Genomic DNA, 22,824 nt, shown 5'->3' with positions numbered 1-22,824 from the left:
TAGGGTATTGGGCAGGTGGGAGGGGGGAGGGGGGCGGGTATATACATATATAATGAGTGAGATATGCACCATCTGGGGGATGGTCATGATGGAGACTCAGACTTTTGGCGGGAGGGGGGAAAATGGGCATTTATTGAAACCTTAAAATATGTACCCTTATAATCTGCCGAAAAAAATGATAATAATAATAATCCACCATGACAAAGTGGGCTTCATCCCAGGGATGCAGGGATGATTCCACATACGTAATCAATAAATGTGATTCGTCACATAAATACAACCAAAAGCAAAGACCAGATGATGATCTAAATAGATACAGAAAAGCATTTGAAAAAATCTAACACCCCTTCTTGATAAAAACTCTCAACAAACTAGGCATAGAAAGAACATACCTCAAAATTATGAAAGCCATATATGACAAACCCACAGCCAGCATCATACTAAATGGAAAAAAGTTCAAAGCATTACCACTAAGAATTGGAACAAGAAATGTAAGGCATAAAACCATAATAAATCTAGAAAAAAGTGTTGGAAAAACCTCTTCTAGATATCAGCCTAGGCAAAGAATTGAGGAAGAAGACCCCAAAGAGAATTATAGCAACAATAAAAATTAATAAATGGAACATGATTAAATTAAAAATCTTCTGCATAGCCAAGGAAACAATTGATAGAGTAAACAGACAACCTATAGCATGGGAGTAAATATCTACACACTATATCTCATAAAGGGCTAACAACCAGAATTTATAAAGAACTCAAGCAAATCAGCAATAAAAGATCAAACAAGCCCATTAAAAAGTGGGCAAAAGACATGAACAGAAGCTTTTCAAAAGATAGAGAAATGGCCAATAACCATATGAAAAATGCTCCCCATCTCTCATCAACAGGGAAATGTAAATCAAAACCACTATGAGATATCACCAGACCCTAATGAAAATGGCTTTCATCAAAAAGTCTCAAAACAACAGATGAAAGGCTGGAAACAGAGAGAAAGGAACGACTAATATACAGTTTGTGGGACTGCAAATTAGTGTAACCTATATGGAAAACAGTATGGAGATAACTTACAGAACTAAAAGTAGACCTACTATTCAATCCAGCAATCCTACTACTGGGTATTTACTAAAGGAAAAGAAGTCATTTTATTAAAAATACCTGTACTCAGATGTTTATTGCAGCACAATTTACAATTGCAAAGATGTGGAATCAACCCAAGTGTCCATTAATTCATGAGTGGATTAATAAAATGTGTTGAATATATACTATGGAGTACTACTCAGCCATTAAGTAGGATGACTTAATGACTTTTGCAACAATTTGAATGGAACTGGAGACCATTATTCTAGGTGAAATATCTAAAGAATGGAAAACCAATACCATATGTACTCACTATTAAATTAGAGCTAACCAATGAGCACACATGCACATAGTGAGAAGTAAAACTTAACTTATATCAAGCAGTGGGGAGGGGGAAGATGGTTGAAAACCTACCTAACAAGTACAATGAACACAGAGATACAAAGTGAGCTCACATTGTTGGAAAAACGGTGCTGATAGACTTGCGTCATGAAGGGTTGTAACAAATCTCCAATTATAATAAACACAAAATCTGTGAAGCACAATAAATCCAAGTGCAATAAAATAATGTAGCCTGTACATATAAACTTCTTTTTGATGTCCCCAATCCTTCTCTAAATGATATATTGTCTTTTTATTTTCTTTATATTATCTCATGAAGAGAGAAGAGAGCTGAGATAAACTTCTACTTCTGGTCATTATGTAAATGGTCACAAGAAGCCATAGCTCCCACTATAATAATAATAAAAATTGAATAATTTTAAAAAGTCATTGTTGTTTAAAAAGGCAATAGGAATCTAAAGACACAAATAATTTTAAATGAACTAAACTCCAGAGAGAAATGGGTTCTATCTAGAAGAGAAAAATTTGCTAGTTAATTTTATGCCTGAAGGCAAAATAGACAGAGGCTATAACCTTCCATAGGCATGAGATGTTCTATATTAAAGGAGAAACTTTTAAGGGACACATGTTGAGTGACAAAATGAATTAAATTCCAAAAATCCCCATAAGAATAGTACATCTCACTTGTCCACAAATTCTTTCTCAGAAAGGCCTCAAATACATGGAAACATACTAAATATTGAGGCCAAAATAGGAAGGCAGGAGAAGATCTCCTGAGGTGCATAATGTGGGACAGATGGTGGTTGAAGAATTTACCCGTAACCCCAAAATCTGCCTGTAAAATATAATAATATCTTGAGAGTCTCACAATCCTTAGGAGAGCAATACCAAGTCCTCCTAAAATTATAAGTCCAAAACTTACCGCCAATACATTTGAAACCAGGGATGAACTCAAATAAACAAGAGCTGCCACCCATACTAGATCCAGTTCAACAAGAGATTAGATCCAGGTCTAGGAGAACAAGGTGTATTCTCTGTTCTGAAATTAAGTATCCTTTACTTCCTTCTTTGTTGCATACACACACACACACACACACACACACACACACACGATTCATTATACAATACAACATTGTATAGTATGTGAGAACAAAATGAAACATAAGAATCAGAATACTATGGTCCACACCACACGTACTCACCATCAAGTTGGCATTAATTGATCAACATTTATGTGCACATATAGTAGTAACATTCATTGGGTGTCAGGCAGGTGGAAGGGAATGGGGAGGATGAGTATATTCACACCTTCTGGGTGCGTTGAACACTGTCTGGGGGATGGACATGCTTGAAGCTCTGACTTGGGTGGAGTAAAGGCAATATATGTAACCTAAACATTTGTACTCCCGTAATATGCTGAAATAAAAAAACACAAATTAAATTTTTTTTAAAAAAATTACTATGGTCAAAAAATCAATTAAAAAATTGTTACAAACCACAGAATCAAAGTTGAACCAAGAATTCGTTTTAGCAGGCAAGGAAATTAAAGTAACTATTTTAAAGTATGTTGAAAAACTTAAGAAACATTTTACTGACAGCATGGATTAATGGGAATTTCATCAGATAAAGGGAAACTTCTTTCTCTAAAGGAAGATCTAGAAGACAGCGCAGAAAAATTATCTGAAAATATAATAGCCAAGAATTTTCTAAAATTCATGAAAAGCATTAGCATGCATATCCTTAAAGCTTAGCAAAGCTTAAGCTAAAAAAAAAAAAAGAAGAAGAAGAAAAAGAAAATCACACCTACACAAATCATAGTCAAGTTATTTAAAAGAAATTTTTAAAGCACTTACAGAAGCTGGACTTCTGAAATGGCAGAATGAGGAGCTTAAAAATCCCCTCTCCAAATGCAATAATCAAACTGGGAAAAAAATTATCAATAATAACCATTCTGACTCTGAAAATTGACCAAAGAAATGTAATACTTTGGAAAAAGAATTTAAAAAACTGTCAGGAGTACTATACAGTAGTTAGTATATCTGTTTTTCATAGGGGTATGTGTTAACAACTCTGTAATTACTTTATATGTTTATTAGTATTGGATGAATAAGTGAATATCTATAATATATAACAACAGCCAGGATTCTTACTTACAGAGAAAAAAAGGAAAGGGAGAAGTCTAGAAAGAAATTTGTGCTATTTAATTTAAATCAAAGGTATATATTAATATATCAACTCATGGCAACACGCACACAAATTTTAAGTACATAATACAGTGTTAACTACAGGGACTATGTTATACAGCAGATCTCTAGAACTTCATCTTACATAGCTGAAACTTTATACCCATTCCACAGCAACTCCCCATTTCCTGCTCATCCCAGCCCCTGCCAACCACCATTCTACTTTCTGTAAGTTTAACTATTTTTTATATCTCATGTAAGTAGAATTATTCAGTATTTGTTCTTTTATGACTGGCTTATTTCACACAGTGTGTGCATGTGCACACACACAGATTCATGAGCTAATATTGATACCTCTGATTAGAACATAAGCCATGCATACATACACATATACAGAGAGTCCCCAACTTATGATCGTTTGACTTGAGATTTTTCAACTTTACAATGAGTTTATCTGGAAGTAACCTATGGCGAGTCAATGGGCTCTGTATATATAATGTGTGAGTGACTGTGTATGTGTGTGCATGGGCTTATGCACTTGGAGGTTACTATACTGGAATATATTTCCCAGTTTCGTCCACTAAGAAGACCTAGGTATAATTACACTTTTGTTGAAATGATAAAAAAAATTATATTATTGCCCAGATATTGGTTTCTAAATATAATTCTCCAATAAAAGGAGACGGGGCTTCTTAAAAACCTGGTCAATTCAATTTTAGGGCTGTAGCAGGATAAATGCAAGATGAGCCTAGAATATCTTGCTATGCCAAAAATAAAGGAAATGCTTGAAAAAACATAGGGAATGGCCAACTGTACACAGAAACCAACTTGAAGGAGTTACCATTGGCCAATGTTGGAATAATTTAACAAGCAAAATCTGAATGATTGCATTGGATTCTGACCACAGAATCAAATTAATATACATGAGTCAATAGATATATTAATACATGGAAAAGTAAGGAAATAATGGAGAAGAGATACTTCTATACAAAAGAATGCCAATGCGTGAAAGTAGAAGAAATGAGGGAAATACAAAATTACAACATACAAAAATGAGATAAATACAAATTAGGAAAACACTACAGTAATAATGATTACTTCTGCTTAATGAATAGCAAATATATTTTCCTCTTGCTTATGATTTTCATCATTTTCTTTTCTCTAGCTTGTTTTATTGTAACAATAGAGCATATAATACATATAACATACAAAGTATATGTAATCAACTATTATGCTATTGGAAAAACTTTTGATCAGTAGTAGGTTATTAATAATTAAGTTTTGGGATAGTCAAAAGTTATGTTCAGATTTCCAATTGTGCAGGGAGTCAGTACCCGTAAGCACCAAGTTATTTAAGGGCCAACTTTCTATATACCTTTATATGCATATGTATACAGATCAATTGATGTTTAATATATTTATGTTTATATTTAGATTAGTACATGCAAATAAAAAACCTGTAACACTATATACCAAGTTATTGACTTTTTTTCCACATTGGGAAAGAGGGGTGGTAGTCAAAAAGATCATATATCTTCTACGTTATACATTTTATGTTTTTCTGTCATGTTTGAATTTCTACAATGAAGACAGATTCATTTTGAACAAAACAGTACAGGTATTAAAGTTTTTTAAAAATATGGTGGAACATGGGTGAATAAAAACCAAGTTTAGAAACTAAGCTAACTTTATCCATAGTCCATTAGATAAATGCCTGATTTTCTGAGCCATTGCTCCAGCCACAGCCTGCTATATTCAAATTTATATCCACGTTTGACTGGAAACATTAACAAATAGGGAAGGCATAAAATATTTAAAGCCCATGGAGCACTTAGTACTCTCAGAATGATCTATTCACACATCCAGCTCTATGCTATGTCTTTTAGGGGACTTTTGCTCATTTTTGTTATCTATAGCTACAGTGCAGCTTTCTTATATTTCATTTAGTACTGTCATAAGAGTAACAACAAACTTTGACACACACTTAAAGTTCCTTTTATTCTCTTCCCTTCATGTCATCTGCAGATGATTTAGAGAGGCAAATTATGTTCTATTCAGTAATAATTTTTGAGTATTAAAAACACTTAGAAAATGCATTTGTAATTTAAGGGAAAGAACTACCTTCACATTAACCCCCCTGCCCCAAGCCTATTTAATTCTTGCTGATGGTATGCCTTGCTGAGTTTGTCAGAATGAACTAAACTTGTGTTTATGGAAACTTCTAATGAGCTGCATAAGGTTACTCCCTCTCCACAGAAACCACAAGTAAAGACATCATTGCCCATGTGGTCATTCTATGCTGGGACTGCCACCTGTCAATAATGCAGCCACATGGCTTTGGCTGGGTGCAACTTAAAAAAATAGATGGGTATCCACAAAATCTTGTAACAAGATTTCTTAGAGATACAAAATAATATAATCTCAATTTTGATCTTTTTTGCATTTAGATTTCTGGTGAGTTTGTATGTTCATGAGGTTGTTTCATGTGGCAATTGTATCCTGCTTTGGGTCTCTGTATTTTTCAGTCTTTTGTTTATAGTTATGTTTAGTGACCCCTTCCCAATACAATTTGGTAATTCATGAAGAATTTCATGGGGTTTCCAATAAAAAACTAAAGCTATAAAATTATATTAGAATAATGTAGTAATTTGTACTCTAAATATTACATTGAATCTGTAATGTCACTTAAGGTCACTTTCTTAATCAATGTAACTTGAAAAATTATATAATATAGCATTATCATCCTCAGTGTGAAGAATTTTTTTTGTTACTGTGATTAAGCTGAGCTAATGATGGCATTGGTGGGCATTGAAAGTTCTAGCTAGGTTTACCACTTATAAAAGAGTAATAGGTGGATTAGCAGGGGCATAAGAAAAATGGTGTGACAAAGACAAATTCTTGGATGACCTCAATAAAGAATGAGAAAATGCCATAAGTTAGGAACAAACTTACAGCAATGTCTACACCCTTCAGGTGGCTTTATTACAAGACTTAACACATGAAATGAAGAGTTTACATATAGTGAGATAAAGAAAATAGTTATAACACCAATAGTTTTTTTGAAAATTTATTTAATAATCTTTACAAAATAGAGAATTTTAAAAAATCATTTTACATACATGGTTTGAGTATTTAATCTATTCATTGTAGCTATTAGAGAACATTCCATTTAATTGATAAAATGTTTCTATACTACTTGCCACCCCTCCCCCCAGGATAATTAACTTATTTACAGTGTTTTCTACTGTCCTATGCAATACTATGGTCAAAATTCTTGTGTACATTTTGTGCACAACTAGTTTGTCCAGGGGGGACACTAACTATATAACCAGAAAAGAAGTTACAAAAGAATAGGCACAGTAGAATATAATTGACATAAACTTTTATAACATTGAATTTTTCATAGATAGAATTTTTATTGAAGAGGCACAAAAGTGAATGCAAATGATTTATTCTAGATTCAGGATGGGGAGTTAAGGAGGGAAAAAGAATTGAGGTAATGCTTAGCTATCTTCTTACTTTTTCTTGTTTAAAACTAATCTAAAACAAACAAGAAAAACTGAGAACCCAGACATAAAAGCATCCTCATATAGACATCTGATCTTTGACAAAGCAGACAAAAACATACACTGAGAAAAGAATCCTTCTTCAATAAATGGTGCTGAGAAAACTGGATAATCACATGTAGAAGACAGAAACAGGATCTACTCCTTTCACCTCTCACAAAAATCAACTCACGGTGAATAGCAGACTTAAACCAAAGGCATGAAACTGTACGAATTTTAGAGAGGAAATGTTGGAAAAACTCTTATAGACATTTGCCTAGGGAAAGAATTTATGAAGAAGACCTCAATGACGATCACAGCAACAACAAAAATAAATAAATGGGACCTGATCAATTAAAAAGCACAGCCAAGGAAACTATCACAAGAGCAAACAGACAACCTACAGAATGGGAGAAAATATTCACATGCTACACATCCGATAAAGGGCTAATAACTAGAATGTATATAAAACTCAGGAAAATCAGCAAGAAAAAATCAAACAACCCTATGAAAAAGTGGGCAAAGGACATGAACAGAAATTTTCAAAAGAAGACAGACTAATGGCCAGCAAAGATATAAAAAAGTGCTCAACATCTCTAGTCATCAGGGAAATGCAAATCAAAACCACAATGGGATATCACTTGTCTCCATTGAGAATGGTCTTTATCAAGAAATCCCAAAACAACAAATGTTTACATGGATGCAGAGAGTTAGGAAACTCCCATACTGCTGGTGGGACTGCAAACTAGTGCAACCTCTGTTGAAGGTAATATGTAGATACCTCAATGAGCTAAAAGTAGAACTACCCTTTGATCCACCAACTCCATTACTGGGCATCTACCCCGCCCGCCCTATAAAAAAGACATCTGCACTAGAATGTTTATTGCAGCACAATTTACAAATGCAAAGATGTGGAAACAACTGAAGTGTCCATCAATACAAGAGTGGATTGATAAAATGTGGTATATGTATACAATGGAGTACTACTCACCACAAAAAGACAATGGTGATCTAGCACCTCTTGTATTATCTTGGATAGATCTTGAACCCATTCTTCTAAGTAAAGTTTCACAAGAATAGAAAAACAAGCACCACATGTATTCACCATCAAATTGGTACTAATTGATCAACACTTATGTCCACATATAGTAGTAAGATGCATCAAGTGTCATGAAGGTGGAAGGGGGGATGAGGAGATGGGTATATTCACACCTAATGGGTGCCATGCACACTGTCTGGGGGATGGGCACACTTATAGCTCTGACTTAGGTAGGACAAAGGCAATATATGTAACCTAAACATTTGCACCACTGTAATATTCTGGGGAAAAAAGCAGAAAAAGTGATAATGTCTGTTTAATCTTGACAATAGCTATATAGATGTGTGGTTTACTATTTACTGTACTTTTCTATTTGCTTAAAATATTTCATAATTTAAAAAATAATCTTGAATTCTATGAACAGTTTAGAGTGCTCTTTAAAACAAGAAAATTCTCTATGTATTCTAAGTGCATTAGAGTCAAAGATAAAAGGAATCTATTAATTCATGTATATAATTGCCTCAGTTGAAAGATGTTAGCTATAAGTTTTTAAAAACTCAGCCATGACAAAATGATGCACAACAGAAGGGTTCATATAGTTAAAAAGTAAACAGTATAGTTAGTTCTCACTTAATGTCATGGATAGATTCTTAAAAACTACAACTTTAAGTGAAACAAAGCCTAATGAAACTAATTTTCCCATATGCTAATTGACACAAACAAGAGTTAAGTTCTTAGGGTATATTTCTAGTCACACAAACATTACCAAACTTCTAAATAAAGACTGAAAAGCCTTTTAGTATTAAACATCAAAATAAATGAGAACTATACATACATTTAAGAAAGATTAGTAAAATCAAGTAATACCCACTTATTCCAGTTCAGGGTCATGGGTGGCAGAAACCCAATCCTGCAGCTCAGGGCACAATACGGGAGCCACCCAAACAGGATGCCATACAATGGCAGGGCACACTCACACACGCCCACACTCACACTAACATGCACACTCACACTCACAAGGCAACCAGTTAGACATGCCCATGAACCTTACATGCACAGTTTCAGGATGTGAGAAGAGACAGTAGTACCCAGAAACCACACCCAGACATGGGGGAATGTGCAAACTCCATCCAGAGAGGGGCACTAGCTGAGAATGGTTTTTTGTTTTCCCCTCATCAACATTATAAGAATATAACATGAAATTATGTTATTGGAGGACCTACCATACTGGGTGGAATAGTATTTTTCCCCCAAATTCATGTCTATCTAGAACTTCAGAATGTGACCTTATTTGGAAATAAGATCTTTGCAAAAGCAATCCGTTAAAATGAGGTGATACTGGATTAGGATGGATTTTATTTTTTTTTTATTTTTTATTTTATTTCGGCATATTATGGGGGTACAGATTTTAAGGTTTCAATAAATGCCCATTTTCCCCCCTCCCCCCAAAAGTCTGAGTCTCCAGCATGACCATCCCCCAGATGGTGCACATCTCACTCATTATGTATGTATATACCCGCCCCCCTCCCCCCTCCCACCTGCCCAATACCCTATTACTGTAGTACCTATGTGTCCACTTAGGTGCTACTCAGTTAATACCACTTTGCTGGAGAATATATCTGGTGCTTGTTTTTCCATTCTTGGGATACTTCACTTAGTAGATTGGGTTCCAGCTCTAACCAGGAAAATATAAGATGTGCTATATCATCATTGTTTCTTAGAGCTGAATAGTACTCCATGGTATACATATACCACATTTTATTAATCCATTCTTGGATTGATGGGCACTTGGGCTGTCTCCACAGCCTTGCAATTATGAATTGTGCTGCTATAAACATTCGAGTGCAGGTGTCCTTTTTGTAGAGTGTCATTGGATCATTTGGGTAGATGCCCAGCAATGGGATTGCTGGATCAAATGGTAGATTCACTTGTATCGCTCTAAGGTATCTCCATATTGCTTTCCACAGAGGTTGAACTAGTTTGCAGTCCCACCAGCAGTGTAGGAGAGTTCCTCTCTCTCCGCAACCATGCCAGCATTTATTGTTTAGAGATTTTTTTGATAAAAGCCATTCTCACTGGGGTTAAGTGATATCTCATTGTGGTTTTGATTTGCATTTCCCTGATGATTAGAGATGTTGAGCATTTCTTCATATGTTTGTTGGCCATTCTTCTGTCTTCTTTAGAAAAGTTTCTGTTCAAGTCCTTTGCCCACTTTTTAATGGGGTTATTTGATTTTTTCTTCCTGATTTTCATGAGTTCTAAGTATATTCTAGTTATCAGTCCCTTATCGGATGCATAGGATGCAAAAATTTTCAACCATTCTGTAGGTTGTCTGTTTACTTTCATGACTATTTCTTTGGCTGTGCGGAAGCTTTGTAGTTTGATCATGTCCCATTTATTTATTTTTGTTGCTGCTGTGATTGCCTTTGGGGACTTCTTCATAAACTCTTTGCCCAGGCCGATGTCTAGGAGAGTGTTTCCAACTTTTTCCTCTAGAGTTCTAATAGTTTCATACCTTAGGTGTAAGTCTGTTATCCAGCGTGAGTTGGTTTCTGGGAGAGGTGAAAGGTGTGGGTCCTGTTTTAGCCTTCTACAGGTGGCTATCCAGTTTTCCCAGCACCATTTATTGAAGAGGGATTCTTTTCCCCAGCGTATGTTTTTGTCTGCTTTGTCAAAGATTAGATGGCTATATGAGGATGGTTTTATATCAGGATTCTCACATCTGTTCCACTGGTCAATATTCCTATCTTTGTGCCAATACCATATTGATTTAATTACTACAGCTTTGTAGTATAGTTTGATATCTGGCATATTAATGCCTCCCATTTTGTTTTTGTTGCCTAGAATTGCTCCTGATATTCGGGGTCTTCTTTGGTTCCTTACGAAGCGTAAAATTATTTTTTCTATATCTGTGAAGAATGCTGATGGGATTTTAATAGGTATTGCATTGAATCTGTAGATCAGTTTGGGTAGTATAGACATTTTGATGATATTGAGTCTGCCGATCCACGAGCATGGTATGGATTTCCATCTGTTTACATCCTCTGCTATTTCCTTCCTCAGTGCTTCATAGTTCTCCCTGTAGAGGTCTTTTACGTCCTTGGTTAGGTATATTCCTAGGTACTTTAATTTCTTTGTTGCTATTGTGAAGGGAATTGAGTCTATGATTTGGTTCTCAATTAGATTGCTGTTGGCGTATATGAATGCCTCTGATTTCTGTGTATTGATTTTGTATCCTGAGACTTTACTAAATTCATTGATCAGTTCCAGGAGTTTCTTGGTTGAATCCTTGGGGTTTTCTAGATACAATATCATATCATCAGCAAACAGTGAAAGTTTGATCTCTTCTGCCTCTATTTGGATACCTTTGATTCCATTTTCCTGTCTGATTGCTGTAGCCAAGACTTCCAGCACTATGTTGAACAGAAGTGGAGATAGTGGGTAGCCTTGTCTGGTTCCAGTTCTAAGTGGGAAGGATTTCAATTTTTCCCCATTCAGTATGATGTTGGCTATGGGTCTGTCATATATGGCTTGTATCATTTTTAGGTATGTCCCTTCTATGCCTATTTTCTTAAGTGTTCGTATCATGAAAGGGTGTTGAATTTTGTCAAAAGCTTTTACAGCATCTATTGAAAGAATAATGTGGTCTTTGTTTTTCTTCTGTCTATGTCGTGAATTGCATTTATAGATTTACATATGTTGAACCATCCCTGCATCCCTGGGATGAAGCCCACTTGGTTGTGGTGGATTATTTTTTTGATAAGTGTCTGGATTCAGTTAGCTAAGATTTTGTTGAAAATTTTTGCATCTATATTCATTAGGGATATTGGTCTGTAGTTTTCTTTTTTTGTTGCATCCTTTCCTGGTTTTGGTATCAGAGTAATATTCGCTTCATAAACGGTGTCGGGGAGGTTTCCGTTCTTCTAGATGCTGTGGAATAGTTTCTGCAAGATAGGTACTAGTTCTTCTTTGTAAGCGTGGTAAAATTCAGGTGTGAAGCCATCTGGACTGGGACTTTTCTTTTTAGGGAGATTTTTAATTGCTGTTTTTATTTCAGCTGTTGAGATTGGTCTGGTCAGGGAATCTATTTCTTCCTGGTTGAGCCTAGGGAGGCTGTGTGTTTCTAGAAATTTGTCCATTTCCTCCACATTTTCTAGTTTGTGTGCATAAAGATTTTTGTAGTATTCATAAATTGTATCTTGTATCTCTTTGGGATCAGTTGTGATATCTCCTTTTTTGTTCCTGATGGAGCTTATTAGAGATTTCTCTTTTCTGCTTTTCGTTAGCTTAGCCAATGGTGTGTCAATTTTGTTTATTTTTTCAAAGAACAAACTTTTTGTTTTATTAATCTCCTGAATAGCTTCCCTGTTTTCAATTTCGTTTAGTTCTGATTTGATCTTGTTGATTTCACTTCTTCTGCTGGGTTTGGGGTTGGTCTGCTCTTCTTTTTCCAGCTCTTTGAGTCGTTTCATTAGATTGTCTATTTGTGATCTTCTTGTCTTTTGGTTATAGGCATTTATGGAGACAAACTTTCCTCTCAGAACTGCTTTAGCTGTGTCCCAGAGGAATTGATAACTTGTCTCTCCATTGTCGTTTTCTTCATAGAACTTTTTTATTTCCGTCTTGATTTCTTCATTTATGAAGTAATCATTTAGTAAGAGGTTGTTTAATTTCCACATTTTTGTGAAGAAATGTGAGTTTCTGTTAGGGTTGATTTCTAGTTTTATTCCACTGTCATCTGAGAAGGTACATGGTATGATTTCTATTTTTTCTAATTTCTTGAGATTTTCTTTGTGTCCTAGGATATGGTCAATCTTAGAGAATGTCCCATGAGCTGATGAGAAGAACGTATATTCAGTGGATTTTGGGTAGAATGTTCTGTAAATGTCAGTCAGACCCAATTGTTCTAGAGCTTTGTTTAAGTCCATTATTTCTTCATTAATTTTCTGTTTGGAGGATCTGTCTCTTGCCGTCAGTGGGGTGTTGAAATCTCCGACGATTATGGAGTTGCTATTAATCCATTTGCTTAGCTCCAGTAAGGTTTGCTTTATGAATCTGGGTGCACCTACGTTGGGTGCATATATATTTAAAATTGTTATCTCTTCTTGTTGGACTGTGCCCTTCACCATTATGTAATGACCCTCTTTGTCTTTCACTACTTTTGTTGGTTTAAAAACTAAATCGTCTGAAATTAGAACTGCCACACCAGCCTTCTTTTGGCTTCTATTTGCTTGGAATATTGATCTCCACCCTTTTATTTTTAGTCTATATGCATCCTTGCAGGTTTGATGTGTTTCCTGAAGACAGCATAGACTTGGCCTGTATTTTCTTATCCATTCAGCCAGCCTATGTCTCTTGAGTGGAGAGTTTAAGCCATTCACATTTATTGAGAGAACTGATAGGTAAGGTAGATTACTGATTATTCTGTTGGGTTGGATGTTGTTGCTATGATTTCTGTCTTGAGCCATTGTAATATCTGGACTTTAATATCTTTGGGTTTTGGTCGTTTTTATATTCGGGCGTTATTATTATGATGTTCCGTGCGTAACGTTGTTTTAAGTACTTCTTGTAGGGCTAGTCTTGTCTTGGTGAATTCTCTGAGGCTTTGCTTGTCTGAGAATGTTTTTATTTCTCCTTCATATATGAAGCTTAGTTTTGCAGGGAATAAGATTCTAGGCTGGGCATTGTTTTGTTTCAAAAGAGTGAGAATGGGGCCCCAGTCTCTCATTGCTTGTAAAGTCTCATTAGAGAAGTCTGATGTTATTCGAATTGGCATTCCCTTGTATGTTACTTGCTTCTTTTGTCTTACAGCTCTTAGAAGGGCCTCTTTAGTTGATACTTTGGTCAGTCTGATGACTGCATGTCGTGACGTCTTTCTGTTTGCGTTGAATCTCCCAGGGGTCCTCTGAGCTTCTTGAACTTGTATATCAAGATTTGAGCAAGGCCTGGGAAATTTTCCTCTATTATATCTTCAAACAGCTTGTCCAACCCTTGAGTGTTGTGTTCTTCCCCTTCTGGTAACCCTATGACCCTCACATTAGGTTTCTTCACATAATCCCACAGCTCTTGTAGGCTTTGCTCTTTTCTCTGCTCTATTTCTGTGACTGATTTATTTAATTGGACGGTGTTATCTTCAAGCTCTGAGATTCTTTCTTCTGTTTGATCTACCCTGTTCTTGAGACTTTCCACTGTATTTTGTAATTCCTTGAATTGATTCTTCATTTCCAGGAGTTCAGTTAAACTTTTCTTCATTGTGTCTATTTCTTTTCCCATATCCTGGAGGCTTTTTGTGGTTTCTTTGTGTTGGTTATTGAGTTGTTGTTGCAGCTGGGTGAGTGTTCTTATGATCCACATTCGAAATTCCTCTTCTGTCATATTGGTTTCCTGATTTCGGTTGGTGTCCGTTTCTAGGGGGCTGGTGCTCCTCTTTGGGGGTGTGTTTTCCGTTTGGTTCTTCATATTTCCTGAGTTCTTTCGCTGATTTCTTCCCATGTCAATCAGTTGTTGTTTCTTTCCTTAAGTTATTGTTTGGGTATTCACACACCTTATTTAGTTTCTGAGGCGTTAGGTGGTGTCTGTGGGTGAAATTGGACCACTCTCTGCATATTGAGTCAGTGGGTGCCGTGGAAAGGCTGTGCAAGATGCCGTCCCTGTCAGTAGGTGGCGTTTGCTTGGAGGAACAGGCTATGCTGTTGATTTTGTGACGTGTTATCAGCTCTCGTTCTGGGCGGAGCTGGGTTGGGTAAGCCTGCCCTCAGGCCGTTAGCAGGGGTCAAAGTTCCGGACTCTGCTTCCAGGGAAAGCTGTCAGGGCGGGGCTGGAATGGTCCCGCTCAGCCAGAAAGTCTGGGTGTGGGGCTGGGGCTGTCTGAGACCTGCAGTCTGGAGTGGGCCTCGCTTCTTTCCACCCTCTCCAACTCTGCAGCTACTCCTGGGCCTCTGCCAGCAAGCCAGACCACATGCCACCAGGCCTCCCCGGACTGTGATGCCAGCGGGGAAGTTCCCTGCACAGGAACACCCCCTGGGTTGGGTGCACGGCCTCCTCCTGGGAGGAGGGTTGCCCTCTAGGACGCCAATCCATCCCTGGAGGCACACACACCTCAGTAGGCTGTTCACGTATAACCCTTCTGTGCCCTGGGCAATGCTAGCCCTCGGTGCAGGGGATCTGGTCTGCAGGTCTGACCTCTGGGTCCCAGAGTTCAAACTGTATCCCCACCAGGGAGAGGATTTCCAGTCCCAATTCACCCACAGGGAGCCCAAGCTGGGTCTATGTCTCTCAGCCTCTGAGTCAGCACCGTTCTCCTGGGAACACCATGCCAGCAGCACCTGGGAGGGCTGGCGGGTAGGGAGCTCACAGTCTGAGTTCCCCTGAGTCAGCTGTAGGGTCCCAAAAGGGAAGATCCCATTCCCTGGAGGTGTGTCTGGCTGGTGGCTGTATTGTCTCTCTGGGCAGCCGCGGGTAGGGTCGGCGGAGGGGAGGAGGAGGCAATATGGCGCCTGTCGTGCGGCTCGCGTCTGTGCACATGGAGGTGCCGGGAGGAAGTTGGGAACCTGGTGCCACGTCTGCTACAGGCTCACCGCTGGCTGGTGGCCACGGTCTCTGGGCTGGTGTCTGCAGGTCTCTCCACCCGCTGGGGAGCCCACCAGCAGTCCCAAATGCAGGGGAGGGGAAACGGAAATTCCACCTACCCTTGCCGCTGGTGTCTGGGCTGCTCCGGTGGTCTCAGCCTCCAGTTCTCCTCCACAGCCTCCTCCAGTGGAGTCTCCCGGGGTCTCAGGTACCTCTCCTTCCGGCCCTGATCTGCTATATGCTCGTCTTCTTGCTTCTTTCCTCTAATTTTTGCTAGAATCTGTCTTTTCTGCAGAGACACTCTGTCTGGCAGTGTTATTCTTTTGCTATCTTGCTCCACCCTCCCCATTATTATTTTTTTATAAGATGTTGAATTTTGTTTGCTACTATTTTATGGAGGGTTTTTGCATCTATATTCATAAGGGATATTGGTCTGTAGTTTTCTGGTTTTATTATGTCCTTTCTTGGCCTTGGTATCAAGTGGATACTGATTTTATAGAATGAGTTGGGGAAAATTCCTTCCTTCTCAGTGTTATGGAATAATTTATGTTGAATGGATACCAAGTCTTCCTTGTATGCCTGGAAAAATTTTGCTGTGAATCCATCTTGTCCATGGCTTTTGTTTTGTTGAAAGATTTTCTTTCTTTCTTTTTTTTGCTACTTCAATGTCATTGCTCATTATTGGTCTCTTTAGGAGTACTATTTCTTAATGATTGAATATTGGGAGGTTGTATGTTTCCAGAAATTTGTCAATGCCCTCTACCTTTTTGAGATTATGTACATAGAGATTTTCATAGTATTCACAGATGATATTTTGTATTTCTGTGGAATCAATTTTAATACCTTCTTTTTTATTTCCAGTGGAACTTATTTGACTCCTTTCTCTTCTATTCCTGGTTAATCTAGCAAGAGGCCTATCAATTTTCTTTGTCTTGTCAAAGAACCAACTTTTGTTACACTGATCTTCTGTATAATTTTCTTGTTTTCAATTTTGTTTAGTTCTACTCTGACCTTAGTTATTTGTTTTCTTCTGCTGGCTTTGGGCTTGATTTACTCTCGCTTTTCTAGTTCCTTGAGATCTGTCGTTAGATTGCTGATTTGTATTTTCTTTTTGTTTTATGCATTTAATGCTATGGATTTACCCCATAGACTGCTTTTGGTCTATCCTATAGATTTTGATAACTTGTGTCCTCTTTGTCATTCAGTTCAAGGAATCTTTTCATTTTAATGTTAATTTCGTCCTTGATTTAATAATCATTCAGGAGCAGATTGTTTAATTTCCATTATTTCATGTACAGCTGGATGTTTCTCTGGAGTTGATTTCTAGTTTTATTCCACTGTGGTCTGACAAAATGCATGGTATGATTTCAATTATTTGAATTTATTGAGTCATGTTTTGTGGCCTAAATTATGATCAAAATATGATTTTAGAGATTGTTCTATCTGCTGATAAGAAGAATGTATATTTAGTAGTTTTTCAGTAAAATGTTCTGCAAATGTCTGTCAGGCCCAATTGTTCTATATTCCCATTTAAGTCAAATGTTTATTTATTTATTTTTTGCTTGGATAATCTGTCTATTCAGTTCTATTAGTGGGATGTTGAAGTCTCCAGCAATTAAAATGTTGCTATTTTTATCTCTACTGAGATCTAGGAGCATTTTCTTTATGAATCTGGGTGCACCCATGTTAGGTGCATAAATATTTATGATTGTTATGTTTTCTTGTAGAATTGCTCCCTTTACCATTATATAATGATCATATTTGTCTTTCTTTAATATTGTTGATTTAAAGTCAATATTATCTGATACAAGAATGGCTATACCTTCTTTTTTTTCGTTTTCATTTGCATGGACCATTTTTTTCCATCCCTTGAGCTTGAGTGTATAAGAGTCCTTGTGGGTTAGATGTGTTTCCTGGAGACAGCAGATACTTTGCTTGTATCTTTTTCAATCCATTCAGCCAGTCTATGTCTCTTGAATGGGGAATTCAAACCATTCGTGTTGATTGATGGAATACTAGGATGTTCATCATGTTGGTTAGTACCTTATTGCCTTGTTTTCCCTCCTGTACTATTGATTTATTTGAACCCTGAGATTTAGCTCTTGGGTGGTTTTACACTGGAGAGTAACCACTGTGCTGCTCCATGTATAATGTAGTATTGAGTATTTTCTGCAGGGCAGGTTCGGTCTTGACAAATTCCTTCAGTGTTTGCTTGTCAGGGAAAGTCTTTATTTCTCCTTCATTTATAGAATTTGCTTTAGCAGGATACAACATTGTAGGTTGGTAGTTATTCTGTTCAAGAACACTAAAGATGGGGCCCTCATCCCTTCTGGCTTACAAAATCTCAGTTGAGAAGTCAGCAGTTAGCCTTATGGGCTTTCCTTTGTAAGTTACTTGACATTTTCACCTTATGGCTCACAGAAGTTCCACCTTTGTGTTGACTTTGGCCAGTCTGATGTGTCTTGGTGATTGACTATTTGCAATGAATCTCCCTGGTGTTCATTAAGCTTCTGGTATCTAGATTTCTAAATCTCTAGCAAGATCAGGGAAGTTTTACTCCATTATTCCCTCAAATAGGTTTTCTAAACTTTGTGTGTTTTTTTATTCACCCTCGGGGATGCCTATGATTCTTATATTTGGACACTTTACATAAACCTATATTTCTTGTAGGCTTTGTTTCTCTTCATTCTCTGTTCATTATTTCTGACTGGCTGAGTTAATTTGAAAGAGTTGTCTTCAAGCTCTGAGATTCTTTATTCTTTCCGGTCTAGGGTCTATTCTTAAGACTTTCCACTGTGTTTCATGTTTCCTTAAGTGAGTTTTTCATTTCCAGAAGTTCTATTTGTTTTTTCTTTAATATGCTGATCCCTTTAATGAATTTTTCATTCATTTCCTGAATTGTTTTTCTGGTTTCTTTGAATTGGTTTTTCATTTAATCTTGGATTTAATTGAGCTTCCTCATAATCCATATTTGTAATTCTTTATCATTTCAGTATTTTCATTTTGGTTAGTATCCATTGCTAGAGCGCTGGTGTTCTTTTTTGGGGGTGACCTTTGTTCTGATTTTTTTCATACTGCTGGAGTTCTCACACTGATTCCATCTCATCTGGAGCAGCTGTTACTTCTTAATTTTTTATTTCCTTTTGCTTAGATAGAGATTTTCCCCCTTGATTTATATGGGGTTATTTGTACCTTATGTTATGTAAGAAACTTCAGCTTTGTTTGTGAGTGCTTTGATGGCTTTGATGGTGATCTAGGTTCCAGATAGATGCCTTAGGTATGGATATCCTTAGTGTGATGGTTTTCTCAGTTCCTAGTTATTTGTATGCGGTAGCAGTGGTGACCTATATGTGTGGGCATATTCTCTGTCTATGTTTGATAAGAGAGAATGGAGGCCTTTGAAAGCCTTTCTCTTTCCCCAGTCTTGTGGTCTTATCAGTGTGAACTGTAATGGCACATCCAGTTTAATCTCTGAGACAGTTGGTGGCACTTGTGGGTGAGAATTGACCTCACTTTGTATGACTAAGTCTGTAAATGTTGTAAAAAGCTATGCAAATTGACCTCTATGTCAGTAGATGGCACTTATCAGAAGGAACAGGCTACCATGCTTTTTTTCTGGCCAGCTCTAGGCCCTCAGGAGGAGCACTTGAATGTCCCAGGTGTTGGGTGAGTCCTGCAACTTCCAGATATATCCTTATTCTCTACCTCAGCAAAGTCAGATAGTGGAGTGAGACTGGGTGGTGCTATGTTGGGTGGGCTTGCTCTCAGGCTCCTCAAAACATTGTAAGGTAGCTGTTTTGGCTGGGTTCAAATGTCTATTTCCAGCTTCTGGGGAAAGCCCCCACAAGGGACTGAAGTGGCCCCACCCAGCCAGAAAATGTGCTTGTGGATATGGGGCCAACTGAGATTCACAATCTGCCTGTCCATCTCTCACACCTCTCCTTATCATTCATGCCTTCCCTATTAGCATGCATCTCCATGAAATGCTGGTGGGCAAGAAACTTCCAAATTGGGCACCCCAGGTCCAGTAAAGTCCACAGAGTAAGAGGTTTGGGCCCCACTCTCTGTGGATGCCTCAGCCTGGAATATGCGGTGCTCTGGATTGAGGGAGCCACTTGCCAAATTCTCTGCACAAACTGCTCTCCTGGTTGGAATGGGTTGGGGAGAGGCCACTGCTTGTGTCAGCCCATGTGTCTGAATGAGGCATGCCTGGTTTCCTTGGATCCTAGAGGTGGGCTTCTCCTCACTGCAGAACCAACTCCAAACACACAGGGGTTTTCTTGTGGGGAGGGATAGGCACTCTCCCAGCTCACTGCATCCCAGAACCCCATAGTATTCTACTGTCATATCTGCCCACACAGGCTTCTTTGCCACCTGAGTCCAACTCACAGACCCTACTGATGTGTCTCCAGCAACCCACTCGAGTTCTGGGTGCATGGGGTCCATCCTGCTTGTCTGACCCACTGGCATGTGACTCTCTGACAAATGTCATTGGGCAGGGAGGTCCTGAATCAGGCACCAAGGTTCCACTGCAGGCCCCCAAAGAGAAAGGCATGAGTTTCACTTTCGGTGGAAGCCTCAGCCTGTAGCACAAGCCCACTAGGGCAGGTGGCTAGTCACCAAATTCTTGGCTCAAACTGCTTTCCTGGTTGCAGTGGTTGCAGGAGGAGTTGAGAGGGAAGCATCTAATTGGAAGAAAGCTGGCTCTCTGGCCTCTTGTAACACTATCCTTGGAGGGGAGCCCAACATGGAATGTCCAAGATCTGGGACACTTTCCCCACTACACTATATTTGATGTTGTGCCCTGGCTTGTTGGGTTGGAAAAGCCTCCAAGAGACTTGGTAGCCTGCTGGCCACCCAATGCTTGTGGGAAGATGAGAGGGATCCCCCCACCCTCCACCACCCTTTCACTGGGTTCAGAGCCTCTCCAGATTTGATCCTCCCTGATATCTTTCTTTCTTTATCTTCCACCTTCTCTGCTTCACAATTTTACTCTATGAGATTCCCAGCAGCCTCCACCGCCTCTCCCTATGGTCTGCACCCACTCTACATCTCTTTTCCTCTCCCTGTTATCAGAATTCCTATCTTCCCTCCAGGATGGCCCTGCAAGCAATGTCTCCAGCTGGTCATCTTCTCCCCTGCTAAGAGTTGTTTCTCATAGATGAATAAAGAAAACAGTTTCTTAAAATGGAATCTATTACTGGTGAAGATACTGTGTATATTATTGAAATGGCATCAAAGTAGTTAGAATATTTCATAAATTTAGTTGATAAAATAGCAGCAAGTTTTGACAGAATTGACTTCAATTTTGAAAAAAGGTCTACTGTGGGTAAAATGCTATCAAACAACATCATTTGCTACAAAGAAATTTTTCATGAGAGGAAGAGTCAATCAATGCAGCAAACTTCATTGTCTTATCTTAAAAAATTGCTATATCTACCCAAACCTTCACCAAACACCACACTGATCAGTCAGCAGCCATCAACATCTAGGCAAAGAGATCCACCAGCAAAAAGTTATGACCTACTGAAGGCTCAGATGATCATTAGCATGTTTTAGAGATAAAATGTTTTTAATTAATATTTGTGCATTTTTTTAGACATAATGCTGTCGCACACTTAATATACTACAGTAGAGTGTAAACATAACTTTTGTATGTACCGGAAAATCAAAAACTTCATGTGTTCACTTTATTGGAATATTTTATTTATTATGGTGGTCTATAACTAAGCCTGCAATAACTCCAGGGTATGTGTGTGTGTGTGTGTTTTCAGATAAAATGCAAAAATATTGTTGAAATGTATTTAAAATATTTTTTAAAATGTTAAAAGCATTTTTAGTACAGTAAAGAAAAAAATCCTTCCTCGATAGAGGCATATTTTCAGATCTCAAGAACAAACAAAATTGTTTAAATATAACTCATTTTCACAGGCAATGGTTATTTTATGCAAATTTATGAGGAAAATGTGACAAGAAAATGTCTTTGATAACATCTGCTTGAAAATGTTCTGAGCATTCAACATCTGAATGGATGTGGGCAAGAACAAGTTTTAATGTTTCTGAGTTAGACTGAGAACTATGGAAACTTCCAAGTATGACACAGAGTATGATGTGAGGGAGATACAGTCTGTGCACATAACATTTTTTTACCTTCAGGATGAAAGCCGCATGCAAAGAACTTTTAGTGGAATGGGTTTGTTAGCCATGTAGTGGTGCTTATGTTTTAATTTAGGCTCTACATTTTATGCTCAAATGCTCTTAAGTTTGGTCTTTTTATGAACTGAAGAGAATAAGCTGAATAAAATCAAAATAATATTACCAGAGAAGTTGGAGCTGCATAGCAATTGTCCTAATCATCTTCCAAAATGCATCACCTCCCTTACTGCTAGGTTTATGAATACTACAGCACTTATGTGTGCCTTCCTTTTATTAATAGAAAGGTAATACATTTTAGAAAACAGTAGACCTTGCATAAAACTATTATATATTCTTGGCTAATTGGGTGACGTTGGACTATATGCACTGATATAATTCTAGTGTTCGGACTTTCCAAATGTCATGTTGAAATTTAATCCCCAGTGTTGGAGGTGGGGCCGGGTGGGAGGTGTTTGGGTCATGGGGACAGATCCCTCATGAAAGACTTGGTGCCCTTCCCCATGATAATGAGTGAATTCTCACTTTATTTGTTCACGTAAGAGGAGAGCTTGTGTTTAAAGGAGGCTGGCACCGCCTCTTCCCTCTCTTGATCCTCCTCTTGCCATGTGACATGCCTGCTCCCCCTTCACTTTCTGCCTGTTGGAAGCCCATCGAAGCCATCACCAGAAGCAGATGCTAGTATCATGCTTGTACAGTCTGTAGAACTGTGAGCCCAATAAACCTCTTTCCTTTATAAATTACCCTGTTTCAGATTTTTCCTTTTTAGCAATGCAAAATGGGCTAACATATGCACATTAGAAGATATCACCATTTTTAAACTTAAAAGCTTTCCAAGTTTTCCTAATAAGCTTCCTTAGCATGTTTTACAAGGCTGTGCCTTCTTAGTCCGTTTAACCTGGACTATACAACAGCT

The sequence above is a fragment of the Microcebus murinus genome, chromosome 7 (genome assembly GCF_040939455.1).
Source record: "Microcebus murinus isolate Inina chromosome 7, M.murinus_Inina_mat1.0, whole genome shotgun sequence".
NCBI lineage: Eukaryota > Metazoa > Chordata > Mammalia > Primates > Cheirogaleidae > Microcebus > Microcebus murinus.
The sequence above is the reverse complement of the archived record's forward strand: the minus strand, read 5'-3'. Positions refer to the sequence as shown.